Source organism: Pteropus medius, unplaced genomic scaffold (genome assembly GCF_902729225.1).
Source record: "Pteropus medius unplaced genomic scaffold, Ma_sr-lr_union100, whole genome shotgun sequence".
Taxonomy (NCBI): domain Eukaryota; kingdom Metazoa; phylum Chordata; class Mammalia; order Chiroptera; family Pteropodidae; genus Pteropus; species Pteropus medius.
In genome coordinates, this window is record NW_024344371.1 from 3,858,749 (window position 1) to 3,873,052 (window position 14,304).

The following is a 14,304-nucleotide window of genomic DNA, read 5'->3' on the forward strand; positions in this document are numbered from 1 at the left end:
TTTTTTTTTTTGTTTTTGTTTTGCCTCGGAAACTCACTATTTATTTATTTTGATGCTGTTTTAATTATGGTGGCTTGGAAAAGGGATGCAGAGGAATGAAGTTTATGAATGTCCCAAGCCTCTTTCAGCCATACTCTGGTGACATTTCAGTAACACTTCCCAAAACACACTCTGTCATCAATGAGTCCTCTCGTCTGCAACACCAAGAAGCCCTAACTACTACAGGATCTAGTTTGGCATGCTCGCTTTATTAAGAAAAACCAGTTGGGTCCCTTTTTTATCAATGGTAAGCGATCCAGCCAAGATAGTGATTCATCTCGTATACCTGAAGAGCAGGCTGGACATTTAGGTATACCCAGATGAATAAAAAAATGAATTTCATAGCTGGGGGGACATTTCCCTCTCCCCAACACAATGTTGGGATTTGAGCAGAAACAATTCTAAAAGGGCAGGAAGACCAGACTCTGGGATGGGGCTTCTTTGATGACAAGGGTTCATTCATATCCAAGTCCATCCTTCCACTTTCTTTAAGCCCACTCTTTTAGTCTCTTCAAGCCCCAGTCTCAGTCTCAGGTGTTCATTGGTTGCCTTGTAACCATAAGCAGCAGGGCTGGGCCCACTTTTATTCTCATCCACTGCTACCTACACTGCTTGCAAAGTAAATGGCACATAGTCTATGTCGCTTGTGCCTGGGTTTTAGCTTACCGAAGTATTCTGATGCCAGGAGACAGAGAAATTGCCTCATATCTCCCATGATGAATGCTGCCAGGCCAGAAACCTTGTATACACTCCCCCCAAAATGTGTGCAGATGTTTTTAAAATAAGAGACGCATCGTTCCAATAAAATCTTATGGCAGAAGTTTGTTTACCCTGTCTTTACTTTTGTACCTGCTATAGCACAAGAGAGAAACTTCTTACTAAGCTTTTACCACTAATACTATAGCCTCGTGGGCTGATGGAAGAGAGTTCTTGCCTTCTTTTGTTTTTTCTCTAATATGATGGGCATATTTCTGTTTAGTCGAGTGCTTTAAAATTAGGCCTCCAGGAGGTCACATCCAAAAGGAAGGTGAGTGCAAATTGGACTTCCCAAAGCCCATTTCATTCAATTCAAAAACCACCCCTTTGTGAACATGATGAAATAGGAGGAGGCTGCCATTGTGTCTCAGGAATGGTTTCCTCATTCTTAAAGTCAGAAGGAATGGGTTGACTGACGTCTGCCTCTGGACATCCTGCCTGAACATGATGCCTGGAATGACTATAGGAGCTTCGATACTGAGAAAGAAGAAAGTTGGAGCTGATTAGAAAGATAGACAAACCAGAGTTCTGGGTGTCTTTGAAGCTCCTTTTTATGGACTCATTTTATGTGAGATAATGTCCTTGTCGAAGCCAGTTTGGTACCTCAGCTTCAAGTTTTCTACCTGGTAGGATGATTGAGAGAAGATTCCTCAGGTGTTTTGGAAGGGCTTTGGGCCCCCTAGAGTCTGCTAAATGAGAAGCCTCAAAGTTTTAAAATGTAGATAGACCAAGCCAGCTGAGAGATGCTCCCAGTGAAGCTAATGTGTCCGGATAGCAGAAGCTTCCTCATTCTCGGGCTGATTTGCATGAGGCCTTGACCCTTCTCAGGTAAGTTCAGCGACTGCTACTCTGATGGTTCTCTAGGTTTCTTCTGGACTTGCAATGTTCTACATGCATTCTCCATTTCTGGGTGCTTTATGTTTGCTGCTTGCACAAATTCTACCTGTTAATGGGAGAAAGATGCAAACATTTTAAAGAATCATTTGTAATCCTAACATTCCGACATTTCATATTACCTCAGTGTATATACTATACATGTATGTGCTTCCAATTCATATTTCCCTGTTCAAAAACTTGATCATCATGCTGTATATGTAGTTTTATATCTCATTATATGAACTCATAACTGTATTATGAGCATCTCTCCATATTACTAAATATATTTTGAAAACTTTTTTTAAAAAGCTTTTTGTTCTGGGCAACACCTTCAGGGTATTCTAGTGCCCGGTGAAGTTACTTGGGGATGAGGCAGATAATTTTCTACCTAAGTTAATTTTTTAAGAATCTATTTCTCAGTATCATTTCTATATTTAATCTAGAAAAATGGATCAATGATTCTGGAGGCTGAGTTGCTAGGCCACATTCTCTCTACTTAGGAAGACGATGGGTTGACAGTTTGTAAGTACTGAACACATACAGGACTACCTATGTATGATACGCATATGCAGTATTTGAGAGCAAGGCCATAGACTTTCTAGATTCCCCATAGCTTTGCTGCTTGCCTGTGAGATAAAATTTAGTATGCTATTTAGCATCTCTAATTCTCCTTTTTCTCATTTGTAAAATGAAAATAATAACAGAATCCATTTCATAGGGTTGTGGTGAGAGACAGATGGCATAATTCTGAATTCAGATAGTACTCAAATGTTAGCTATTATCATTATTGTTGTTGTCGTTATTGTTGTTTTAAGGGTTATGACTATGAGTTTATACTTGCCATTTTTAGTTTAACCTTTAAAAAAGCAGAAATTAAGTATTGAATAGGCATTTTTTTTTCATCTCTGCCCACTAGATCTACCATCCTCTAGAATGTCTGCATGCTTCAGACTCTCACCGTGTATAAATCCTCATTCCCAGAGTACAACAGACCTTTCCATAAGTAATCTCATAATCACTTGTCTACATGTGATTTCTTCTGCTAGAATGCTCACCCCCTCACTTCACCCACCTGCCAAATGCTTGCTCATCCTTAATATCTCCTCCTCTGTGGAGCCCTTTCCCAAATCTCCAAAGACTTGTTGTTCCAGTCTTTGCACTCCCACAACACCATTTTTAAACCAATTTCCCTAACATAGCACTTACTAAGATATATTTATAACAGATCTGTTCACAGGCTGATTTTTCCACTGGAGTGTATGCTTTTGGGGAGGTCCGGGATCATGTCTTTGTCATCTCCAAAGAGCTCAATAAATGCTTAATGTGTGAAGAAGAAAAAAAATATATATGTGTATATATATATATATATATATATATACACGCCACATATTTCCCCCACAGGGAAAAAATAGACAAACGTTTAGGAGTCTGAAGGGCAGATCAGTTCCCCTGCTTTGCTCTCCATGTGTTCAGGACTGAAAAAAAAAGCCCCCAGTGGAGTCAGAAGGAAGGGTTCCATTCAACACACACCTAATTACAGTCCTCACTTGATTCTCTCTTATAAATGACAACCGTCAGATGCCAAGTTGTGGCAGAATGACATCTGGCTCTTTGGCAGACACCCCCGGCAACAGCGTTAATGACTTCGGAGATGGCTCTGGATATGTAATGCTGTTAAGTTTGTTGTCTGGATTACATTATCCTCTTCAACATCTTCTTACACCGTCCTCTAACTCACTTCTGATTCTGATTCTGTGAAACCGGGACACATTTATCCAAATTTGCCCAATGCCCTTCATGGCATTGACATGCCAGTCCTTTAATATATTTCCATCAGCTTCTGTACATTTTTACAGAGTTGTAGATGTACTTCACAGCCAGTTTGTGTTCTCATAGGCAACTCAAAGGGGAAGATTTTTGTCATCTAGGAAAAAGTTCTTTAGTTCTCAACCAAATTACATTTTCTAAGATGACCACATCTGGGGCTCCTTTTGAAATCACGCTATATAAAGAAAAAATGCCTCAGTGACTACATATGCTTTGAATTTGAAACCAATATGCAACGCTTCATTAGTTCCCAGGATGAACTATAAAAAGGCAGGGGTTGCAACTATAACAGTCATGCCTCTGACTGAGAAAAATATATACATTTTAATTTTTTCCTAAGCATTAAAAACAAAGCCTTTATCTGAAATTTCATCCTGTTTTCAGAAATGATGCATTTAATTTCAGTCCCAAGTTCTGTTTTTCCCTTTTGTTTCTCTCTACCATGTCGAAATAGGAAGGCAAAATGTAAAACAGGATAGTATGAAAAACAATCCCCAAAGCTTTCTCTTCTATACTAGTTGGTTGCTGTGATTTTGGGAGAGACCAAAGTTAATCAAATAGAATATATATGAAAATGTGTAAAATACTAAGAGAGATGTTAGAATCTAAATGGTAAATCATTATAGCAAGTAATGATAATCACAAATCCTTATAATGTAAATCAGCCTCTGAAATTGAAAGGCTGAAATGTTAACTTCATTCTATGGGTTTTTTTACTTTTTTTGCTTACAAAATAATGGCAATACTTATAGGTGGAAAAAAGTCACATTATCTAGTGTTTTGACTTATTGGGAAAACAAGTGTAGAACCAATGCATTTATCATACTTAATTGGAAATTAATGAAACAATTTTCACATTGCTTGTGTTTTTATTTTTTTTTAATTTAGGCTTGCCATCTTAAAATATATTACACTTATTTAAAATGCTGATGGAGATCATAGATACAGGATTATGAAATGTCAATGTAAAATTAAAAGAGGAAGAATAATTTTTAAAACCCTAGACAGTAGTTCTCAATGATGCCGTGTTACCTTGTAAGTCTTCAAAATTCTGGGATGATTTGAAGGAAATAGTAATGTCCATGGTTTACATGTCGTGAGTTTTAAATATCATATGTTTTGTTTGTTTTCATAGAAGACACAAAACGATAGACATCATTACATAATATTCTGGAAATGGCAAAAAAGTTTTTATTAATTGACTAGTTTGATAAGAATAGTTGTCAGTCTTTAGCCAAAGTTTCCTGTACCTTGGTTAACAAAACTTCAATTCCCATAAATATATCGATGCCTCCATGAAAGGTGTGAACAGCTGCTTTATCTCTACATTGCGTGCATAAATGTACGTTCTGAGATGTAAATTGATCAAACTGTAAAAACAAATCATTTAAGATTTGTGCAGTGATTAATAACAGAAGCCAGTAATCAAATCTCCCTGCCACCAGCACATCTGTTACAGAGAGTTTCTAGTTTGCCCTATTATGCAAATGTGCAATAAAACAAATACATTACTTAATTTAGCAGCTGGTTCAAAAACATTATTTTAGGTGATTTCTTTATGTTTTGTGTACTTTTGCCATAGATGGTGTTTAATGTGAACTAATTCAATTGTTTATGTGATGAGCACTTCCACATAAAAAATAGCCGCTGGGAAAGGCAGCCTTTGGGAAGTCATTTTGACCCTTGTCTCTGAGAACCAAACACTGCAACCAATACATGGTAAATCATGGCTCTTCAATCCTCCACTTAAACAGTACAGGATCCTCGAAGGATTTAAAAGCCAAGCTCACTTGATTTTCATGTTTTTTTGTGGATAGAGGAAAATCTTGTGACTCGTGCTAAAACTTGCTGGATTTGGGCTCTATCATTTTTTTTTTAACTGAAATTGCTGTTTACATTAAAACAAACCAGGATACAAAAAAGAAATTCTAATAGGAGCATCGAATGGCATGTTTTGATGTTTTTCCTGTATCTCATGGAATCAGACAAAACCAGTTAAATATCTGGTAAATAAAAAAGTAGGAAACTTGTCTCTCATGAGCTTGCAAACCCACAAGCTGGTGGCTCGGGCTCTTACTAAGTGTTTAGAGGGGTACCTTTGGGGTCGAGTAGGCAGTAACTACACTTGTATATGCTACACAGGTCAAGGGAGGAGATGAGAAAAAGAAACTATGGCATCAAGCGCAATCACCCACAAAGTCGTAAGCAGCTAGAGAGCAGGAGGGAAAAAAAAGATCAGGCTGGAAGATCAGCAATATGTGACTATAAAGTTCTAAGTTGGTTGGAGACTGCCACATACTTAAGACAGAAGATAACTGAAAAGCAATATGTATGCCCAGTTCATATTCAGAGTTTCTCACTTATTATGCAGGCTCTCGAATCCCTTCATTATGGGCCCTCGGGACAATTTCAAAAGGACCTTTTAATTAGTTGTTTATACATCCACTTTCACCAATGTTCAAAAGACTATAAGTTAAAGGTGAAGAATTACATACATGCTTAAGAATATAATACCTATAATGATCCAAATAATTAACATTTATTGAACACTTGTATTTGCATAGCTTGTGAAACAGCCATACAGACAATATCTCTTTGATTTTCATATTTTACCTATTAGAGTAGCGGGACTCAAAATGATCTGCCCAAGATCACTGGACATTGGGACTGAAATGAAGGACTGATTCCAAAGCTCACACTCACAACTATGTTACTTTGTTTTCTAAACCAAGTTTAAATTTCAATAGGAGACTTGAGGAGAAAGAGAAATTGTGATGGGTCCTTAGCATGATAGAAATGAGAGGGAGAAAGTCCAGTCTAAGTAAGTAGTTGTATGCTGTGCAAGGTAAGTGAGACAGACCATACTGAACTGAGAATTCAAACATTAACATTAAAAAAAAAAGAAGATTTAGGACACTTGACTGAGAGAAGGCCTTTTGGAAATGTGGATTACCCAGCAGAGAGACTGTATTATTCAGGATTCTCTCGAGAAACAAAACCAATAGGATGTATACGTATATAGAAAGAGACTTATTATAAAGCGGCTAGCTCACATGATTAAGTCCAAATGTAGAGTGGGCCAGCAGGCAGGAGACCTAGGAGGTACAGAGGCAGATGAAGTTTGAAGGCAGTCTGCTGGAGAATTCCCACTTGAACAGGGAGGCCAGTCTTTTTGTTCTATTTAGGCCTTCAGTGATTGGATAAGGCCTACCCACATTATGGAGGGCAATTTGTTTTACTCACAGTTCACCAATTAAATGTTAATTTCATCCAGAAATGCTCTGCAAGTTGACACATAAAATTAACCATCACACAGAGCAAGAGTATATTTAAGACACCAGCAAAATAAGTACAGCAAAAGAAAAAACAATTTTTAAAATAACTCGGGATGTGATATTTCAGAAAAAAAACAAACTAGGACTGGTTATCTTACCCTTATTTTGCAATTTAACATTTTTTTTTCTATTTTGATTAAATGCAGGGTAGAGAGAGACAAAAAAAACCTCTGTAATCACAATATTTCAGTGCTTGAGACCTCTAAAGGCCCTGACTCCTGGCCATTGCTGAAAATTTTGAAACATCATTATGTGAATATTTTCTGTCCAACCCTTTAGAAGATATAATGAAAGTGAATTGAATTCATTTGGTGAATATTAGGCCTGCCAACAATATTCTTACTTTCTGTAGAGACTGCAAGGGCAACATAGTATAATGAGCAAGAGCAAAGCACTGAAGTCAGAAAGGTTCATTTCCTAAATCTTTTCAACACTTGGCTATCAGTGCGATTTTTGGCAAGTTCTATAACTCTCTAAGCCACAATTTCCATATCTATAAACTAAAGATAATTGAGCCTATTTCCTAGTGCTATCATGAGGATTAAAGGAGTTAAAGCATTTTGAACTCTGGGCACAGTGTCTGACATATGATAACTCAATAAATATTCTTGTGATAGCCAAAGAAAGAAGAAAAGTAATTAAAGGGCATAATTCTAGGACCAAATCCATCAATCCATTCATACCTTCTACATTTTGCACAATGAATATTCTTGGTGAGAAGTCCACTGAGTTAATAATGGAATTATTAAAGAACCATCATTGACCTTATGCCCTCTATTTTTGGAAATCATATCAAGCATATTAAAATATACTCAAATCCCACATTAAAGAGAAATTTGGGAGGTAAACAGTTTCAAAAGTTTTTTTTTTTTTTTTATAATTGTGCTTTTTAAACTTTTTGGCTCTAAACTAAGTTGTTATTTATTGACTTGGAATTTTAGAAATCAGGAATTTCTTCAAAGTAAAAAAAATCTAAAATTTTCTAATGTATTTGAAATTTTACGGAATTTAAATTTAACGGCTAATGAAGTTGCTTATATTATGTGTTGTAGACATTTTAATGAACATATAAAACATTAACTGTAGTTTTGTTATATATTTTGGAGATGGCAAATTTTCATTACAGGTTATGAATTTTCTTAAAAGTTATTGTAAAGTTCACAGATCCCAGATATTATTCCTGTACTACCTAATGATAAAAACTGTCTTGCATAAGTTTTAAGATGTACAGGAAGATAGATAGATGATAGATAGATAGATAGCTATGTTTCCATAATTAGTTAAAAATACCCTCATAATTTTTTTTTATTTTAAATCATGAAACATTTCACACATATAGAGAGGTATAAAAATAATGAAATACATTCTATTGTTTATTCCATCTCTTATCTTACTTCTAAGTTAATTTTCTTTCTTCTGGAAGTTATTTATTAATCCATTTTAGTTTGGGCTTATGGTTGAATTCTAGGTTAACTGAACATAAATTTCTAGTCTCAAAGATAATTTTACTCAGCACTTTGAAGGTATAACTCCTCATCATCTGACCTCTGTTATTGCAGTTGAAAAGTTTGCTGTCAATCTAATTGCTCTTTGACTGTAGTCTGCCTATTAGCTTTCCAGGTCTGCTCTGCCTTTGGTATCCTGTATTTGGTCTATAGGGCACCCAGATGGAGAATAAATAGAGAGCTGTGTTTCGTCTATCTAAAGATGCTAGTCATTCATCCATTCTCTAAATTTTTAGACATTTTATTTTCAAATATTTCTTATCTGTCTGCTTATTTTTCCTGTCTGGAATTCTCTTAGTAGAATGTTGAACAACCTCATTTTATTTGTTCTTAAGTACCTTTGTGTGTTTCTTGCTTCTTTCTGCTAATTTCCTCAGATTTATTTTTCAGATCACAAATATCTCCTCATATTTGTTTAGTGTACTATTTAACCCTACTTTTGATTTTTTTTTTAACATCAGTGACAAAATTCTTTATAAATACATGTTCTATTTTTATCAACTTGAAACTTGTCAATTTAATGTTAGCTTATGTTCTCGAATTTCTTCTTCAATGTCTTTAATCATTTTAGGCCTACTTATTTTTTTTTTTCTCTTTGTAATTGTTAATCTCTAATCTCAAGTCCCTGGCTCCTAGTAGTTCTGGTTTTGTATCTGTGGATTTCACTCATAATAGATTATAATTGTCTTTACAAACCCATTTTTCTCCCCTATGAGAATCCCTTGAAATCTGAGTGAGAGGAGAATATCTATAGAGCAATTTTTCCCTTATGTCTGCCAGTCCCAAGGGTTAATTTTCTTTTTTATTTCTTGGATGGTAGATTCTTCAGACCATCCAGATATTTTAACTTTGAACCTCTAATTTACACAAGCCCAGGATCAGTGTCTCAAGGACTCAAAAAAGACTTTTTTCACCCAGACTTTCGTGAAAACAACAAACTTAATTCTTGTCTCTGAGACGGTAGGTAGATTTTCTTTCCTAGTCCATACTTTGAGATTCTTAGACTTATGCATACATCTTAGTACCAATACTCTGCTTTACATGGGTCTAAAACCTCATGTTCTTTCTCTGTTGAAGAATGAAAATCCAATCTATTTATGAGTTGGACAATAACCTACCACAGTCAACCTAAGTGTAAATTTAACCTCTGTGTTTTAAATCTTCTTTGCTTTTAGTGTCTGAAGGCTTTTTTTACTTCTTGAGAATTCAACTGACAGTTAAATATTTATTGTTTATCAAAATCAGCAGTCTAAAATATTTGTTGTTGGAGGATTTTTATTTATTTTAGTCAGTGTGATAGGCTGTATTGTGAACCCCCCAAATTCATATGCTGAAGTCCTAACCCCCAAAATGATGGTATTTGGAGATGAGGCTTTTGGGACCCTCCTTATGGGATTAATGCCTTTATAAGTAGACATACCAGAGAACTTGCTTTGTCTCTTCTTGCCATGTGAGACAGTGAGATGGTGGCTATCTGCAAGCCAGAAAGCCCTTGCCAGAACCAGAACATGCTGGCATCCTAATCTGGACTTCCAGCCTCCAGAAATGTGAGAAAATAAATTTGTTTTACGTAAGACATCCAGCCTATAATATTTTGTTATGGCAGCCTGAGCAGGCTAAGATTATTAGCCATCTCTCTGAAATATTGAGTTTCCAATCCCTTATTGTTCAATTAATATTGATGAGTTTTAAGGGAAAAATACCCTTGCTGCTTTTACCTTTAAATCAAAGACTGTGTCTCTCTAGTAAAATGGTCAGTTTGACTCCCCCTGAATTCAAATAAACCAAAGTATATGAGCAAGTAATGGGCAATATTTTTTAAAATCTAATTCATATGGAACAAGTAGTTCAATTCATGTTAATTACAAATGAGCCACAAGTTAAAGAATCAAATTTGGAAGAAAAGCCAAGATTAGAATGAGTTTACTTTGTTGGGGTGAAAAAAACCAACAAACAGCTTCTGTGTGAATGAAGGCAATCTATAGAAGACTAAAAAGTGAAAATTTCCATCAATATTGCATATGAAATATCTTGAGGGAGCGTGTATAATTAATAAAAAAGATGGGGCTATAATTACTGTGGTAGGTATAAATTATTACTAAGAGTCTTCCAGCTAATTTGAAGGACCTTTGGCTTTTATGCAGCTGTAGTTAGAAGTGAGAAAGGTACTGCAGTAAAACATGTAGTATCTATTACAATCTTAAAACAAAGAAATCTGTTGGATGGCAGCAGTATAACCCTGAAGCATCTTGATGACCTGAAAATAATGCAGGCTCTACTGTGTGTGCAGAAACAAACAAACAAACAAAACAAGCAAAAAACTTAGTTTACAATTCATATAGGAGTGTATTCTTGCCACATGACCGAAAGGCTTTAAAAGCACCTTTTCATTGCATTTCAGAGGCTGAAATTAATAAAATTACTCAGTAATTTGGCTGTTGTAAATCGCGACCTCTTGTCATTGGCTGGGTCACAAATTTCCCTCTCCTTCCCTTTTTAAACACTGATGGGTTCAACGGAGTAAACACTGACTTCATAAATAAGCAGAAAGTCAGAGCATTAGGTTCTAGTAACTTTCATAATGGGAAGTAACCAGAGCAATTTAATAGGGGATGTGAGTAGAGAAAAGAGCGGAGGACTAGGATCGTGGTCAAGCAGATGATGGAATGAACACTTTATTTAAGTATGCCGGACTTACTCATGTACAAAGAAGCTTGTAGGTCACCGGAAACTATGAGAATAGCATATTAGGTTGATCCCATGATTAAGGGAGAAGACAGAAGTCAGTGAGTCAGGCGTATCTCAAACCAAATGTGTTCCTCTACCATATGTTATAATTATTACTCTTATGATTCTTACTCCAATAGAGATTTCACCCTGATAATATGGAATATCTTCTCCTTTCAGTATCACAAGTTAAAGAGTAAAGCATAGGATAGATTGGAGAGTTGGATAAAGCACTCGCTATTGCAAAGATTGTGGCCATCACTCTATCTTGGCAAAGCGGGAAAAGCAGATTTTCTGCAGGGCAGCATCAAAATTGGCTGATACTGAAAGAACCCATCTTTAAGGACATCACTTACCAGATGACTTTCTGTCAGTCCTTTCCTAAACTAGACATTACCTTTCTAGATAAAACACACACAGCTTGTGTCACCCTTCTCCTGTTCTACATATCTCATTCTAGAACACAGTCATTTGTGATCATGAGAAAGAAGTGAAGAGAATGAGGAGACATGGACCTGGACATCACTGGGCTGCTAGCGTTAGCCAACCTCTGGCCTTTTATCAGATTATGCAAGAAAAAGAAATTCCTATTTGTTTAAACTACAGTCAGCAAAATTTCCTGTTACTTGCAACCAAACCCAATTTTAATTGCTACAAAATAGATAGTACTACTATTTAACAAACCCATTACCATTAACAAAAATTGCCACCAACAAGAACGCAGTATTTTATTTTCATAATAGCTCCAGTGTGAAGGTTCTAGATCAATTCACACCCCAAATTTACATTGGGAGAAGTCGACATAATGAAAGTTCTTGACTTATCTTGGGTTACCAAGTTAGTCTGTGGCAGAGCTAGACTTGAAACTCTGCTTGATGTCATTCTTTCTTTGTTAATTTATTCGTTTATTTATTTAACAGACTTTTGAGGATCTATATAAGACAAAAACATCTGTGCCCCAGGAATATGAATATTAATAGTTAGACAGTTTGTGCTCTCGAGAACCTCACAGTCTAGTGAGTTCATAGTCTTTCAACTCTCATTTCAGTGGTATTTTAATTCACCAGTCTACCTTCTTACTGATAGCTGTAGTCATGTGAGCTGTTTTTTGTTGTTATTGTTGTTGTTGTTTTTTAATCTAAATGCAGGTAATTTCAAGGGCATTTGTCTAATCAAAAGATATCTCTTTCATCTGTTACTTGGACATGAATGGAAATTTTCAGCATAATTTCAAAGCCAAAATTTTCTGAACAGTTCACCCTTCCTTCTACAAAGGGAAAACTGCTCATTTTTCTCACTAATGCTTCATCTGGATGACTGTTGCATTGAGATAGTGTGAGGCAGCCACACGTTTAGAGTTGGGGAATCAAATGCATAATAATACATTATAGGGTGCAAAAGAGAAGGACCAAAGATGTAGATGAAGAAAATAGGCCAAGAAGATGCTACAAAATATGGAAAGACTCTGGGCTCACATGCTAATTTAAATAGAGGGTCAAAATATTGTACCAAATTCAGAAGACCTGTAGAGCAGTGAGGATATGCTAATGAAAGTATCTGTAATATGCAGAAAAGACTCAGAAAATAAACAATGCCAACAGCCAAAGGACTGATAATGGCAAAGAGATATTTTCAGTCAATCAGTCAATCAATTGTTCAAGCGAGTAACTAAAAATAGTTTCTCAAAAACTATTATGTGCTTAGAAATGTGCTAAATGCTAGAGGGACAAACAAGGCATAAGAGGATCATAAGACAACACGTTTTTAGTCAGATAAGTTAGAATCCACTTGGAGATACAGGTGGGGAAAAGAGGAGAGACTATCATGTATGGGAAAAAAAAATTAGACAATATTTAAATGGTGTGGAATTCAATGACAGGAGATAAGATGCAAAAAAAGTATTTCTGGAAAGGTGTGATGTGTGATAGAGAGATTCTAGGACTGGAATCAGAGACCTCGAATCTAGTGCCAGCTCTACAAACTTAATGACCAAAAGATCGCATTAACTTTTGCTTCTTAGGGAAAAGCTAATTTAAGAAGATAAAATAAAATATGGAAGACCTTTTGAATATGTTAAATATTAGACACACATTATATGCTATCATTTTCATTTTCATGAAGTTGGAGTAATGGCAGAAGGTTTTATGGAGGAAAAAAACAGAAGAAGGAATGAAAAAACGAAAAGTATTTACATAGCTCAGGAAATAAGAGTGATGTTTCCTAAGAGCAAAGATGAAGGACACAGGCAGAAGTCCTGAGCTCTAATTGTAACTCTGCCACTTACTAGTTCACTAAACCTCCATTTCCTCACCCACCAAATAGGAAAAAAATCATCCTTTTAGCGACTCTCACAGGACATGAGGATGAAATAAAATCACAAACATTAAATTGTTCCACAAAAAGCATGTTCTTTTGGCTGCAAAGATCCTGGAATAGCTGGAACAGAGGCATGAGTTGGAGGTTAAATGAGACATAAGATGATTTAAAACCAGGTGACTATTTCCAGGACTGCCCCCGCCCCCCACACACAAAAAATGCTGATTCTATCTGTCATAAAGTGATATCAATCACTGTGGGAGCCTGAGTTGCCCAGTACCACCAGTGATATTTTGCTACCATCCAGTGCAACTCAACCAGTAAGAGTAGAAAAAGTATCCCCTAACTACCAAGGTGAGATATATAGTTCAATGTCTTAAATTATGCAAACTACATAGGATTCATCGAAAGAGAGACAAATGTGCTGTACTTTCCCCACTACCCAGTCACAGCTGTGCAATGTGACCTGCTGCCCCAGGTGCAGGCTAAAGGAGGTACATTGTTTGCAGAAGATTAAAAAATTTGTTTACTGTAAATGTATTATACAAAACCGATTTAAAAACTGTCTGCTTTTCATTATCACTATGCATCAGCAATTCTAAACAATGTCAATGGTGAACTATTCTATTGTGAAAAAAATTCCTTTTGGGTCTAATTTATAGTCACCGAGGTTTTGTTTGAGTTTTAATGATATATATGTGACCTTCAAATTAGCGTATTTAATTATTTATATATTAATAAATACTATATTCCACATGAAGTTACTTTAGAGAACTTCCAGCTACCCAGTAGCCCCTAATCCATGTAGACTCAGCTACACAAGTTTGGTTCAAAGGAAGTTTGTAGTGGTTTGACATCCTTCAAGTTCATCTCCAAGTGCTGCAGTTCAATATACTCCTGAGTTTAAATATTAGATAAACAAT

The 14,304-nt window shown here is 35.9% G+C and overlaps 1 long non-coding RNA gene across 1 annotated transcript in view; it reads right to left on the reverse strand.

Moving 5' to 3' along the window:
• LOC120608549 (uncharacterized) overlaps positions 1–14,304 on the reverse strand; it is a 321,204-nt gene continuing 306,900 nt past the window's right edge. Inside the window, exon 4 of the long non-coding RNA XR_005654420.1 lies at positions 1–1,738. This is a non-coding gene — a long non-coding RNA (uncharacterized LOC120608549). The remainder of the gene's footprint in view (positions 1,739–14,304) is intronic.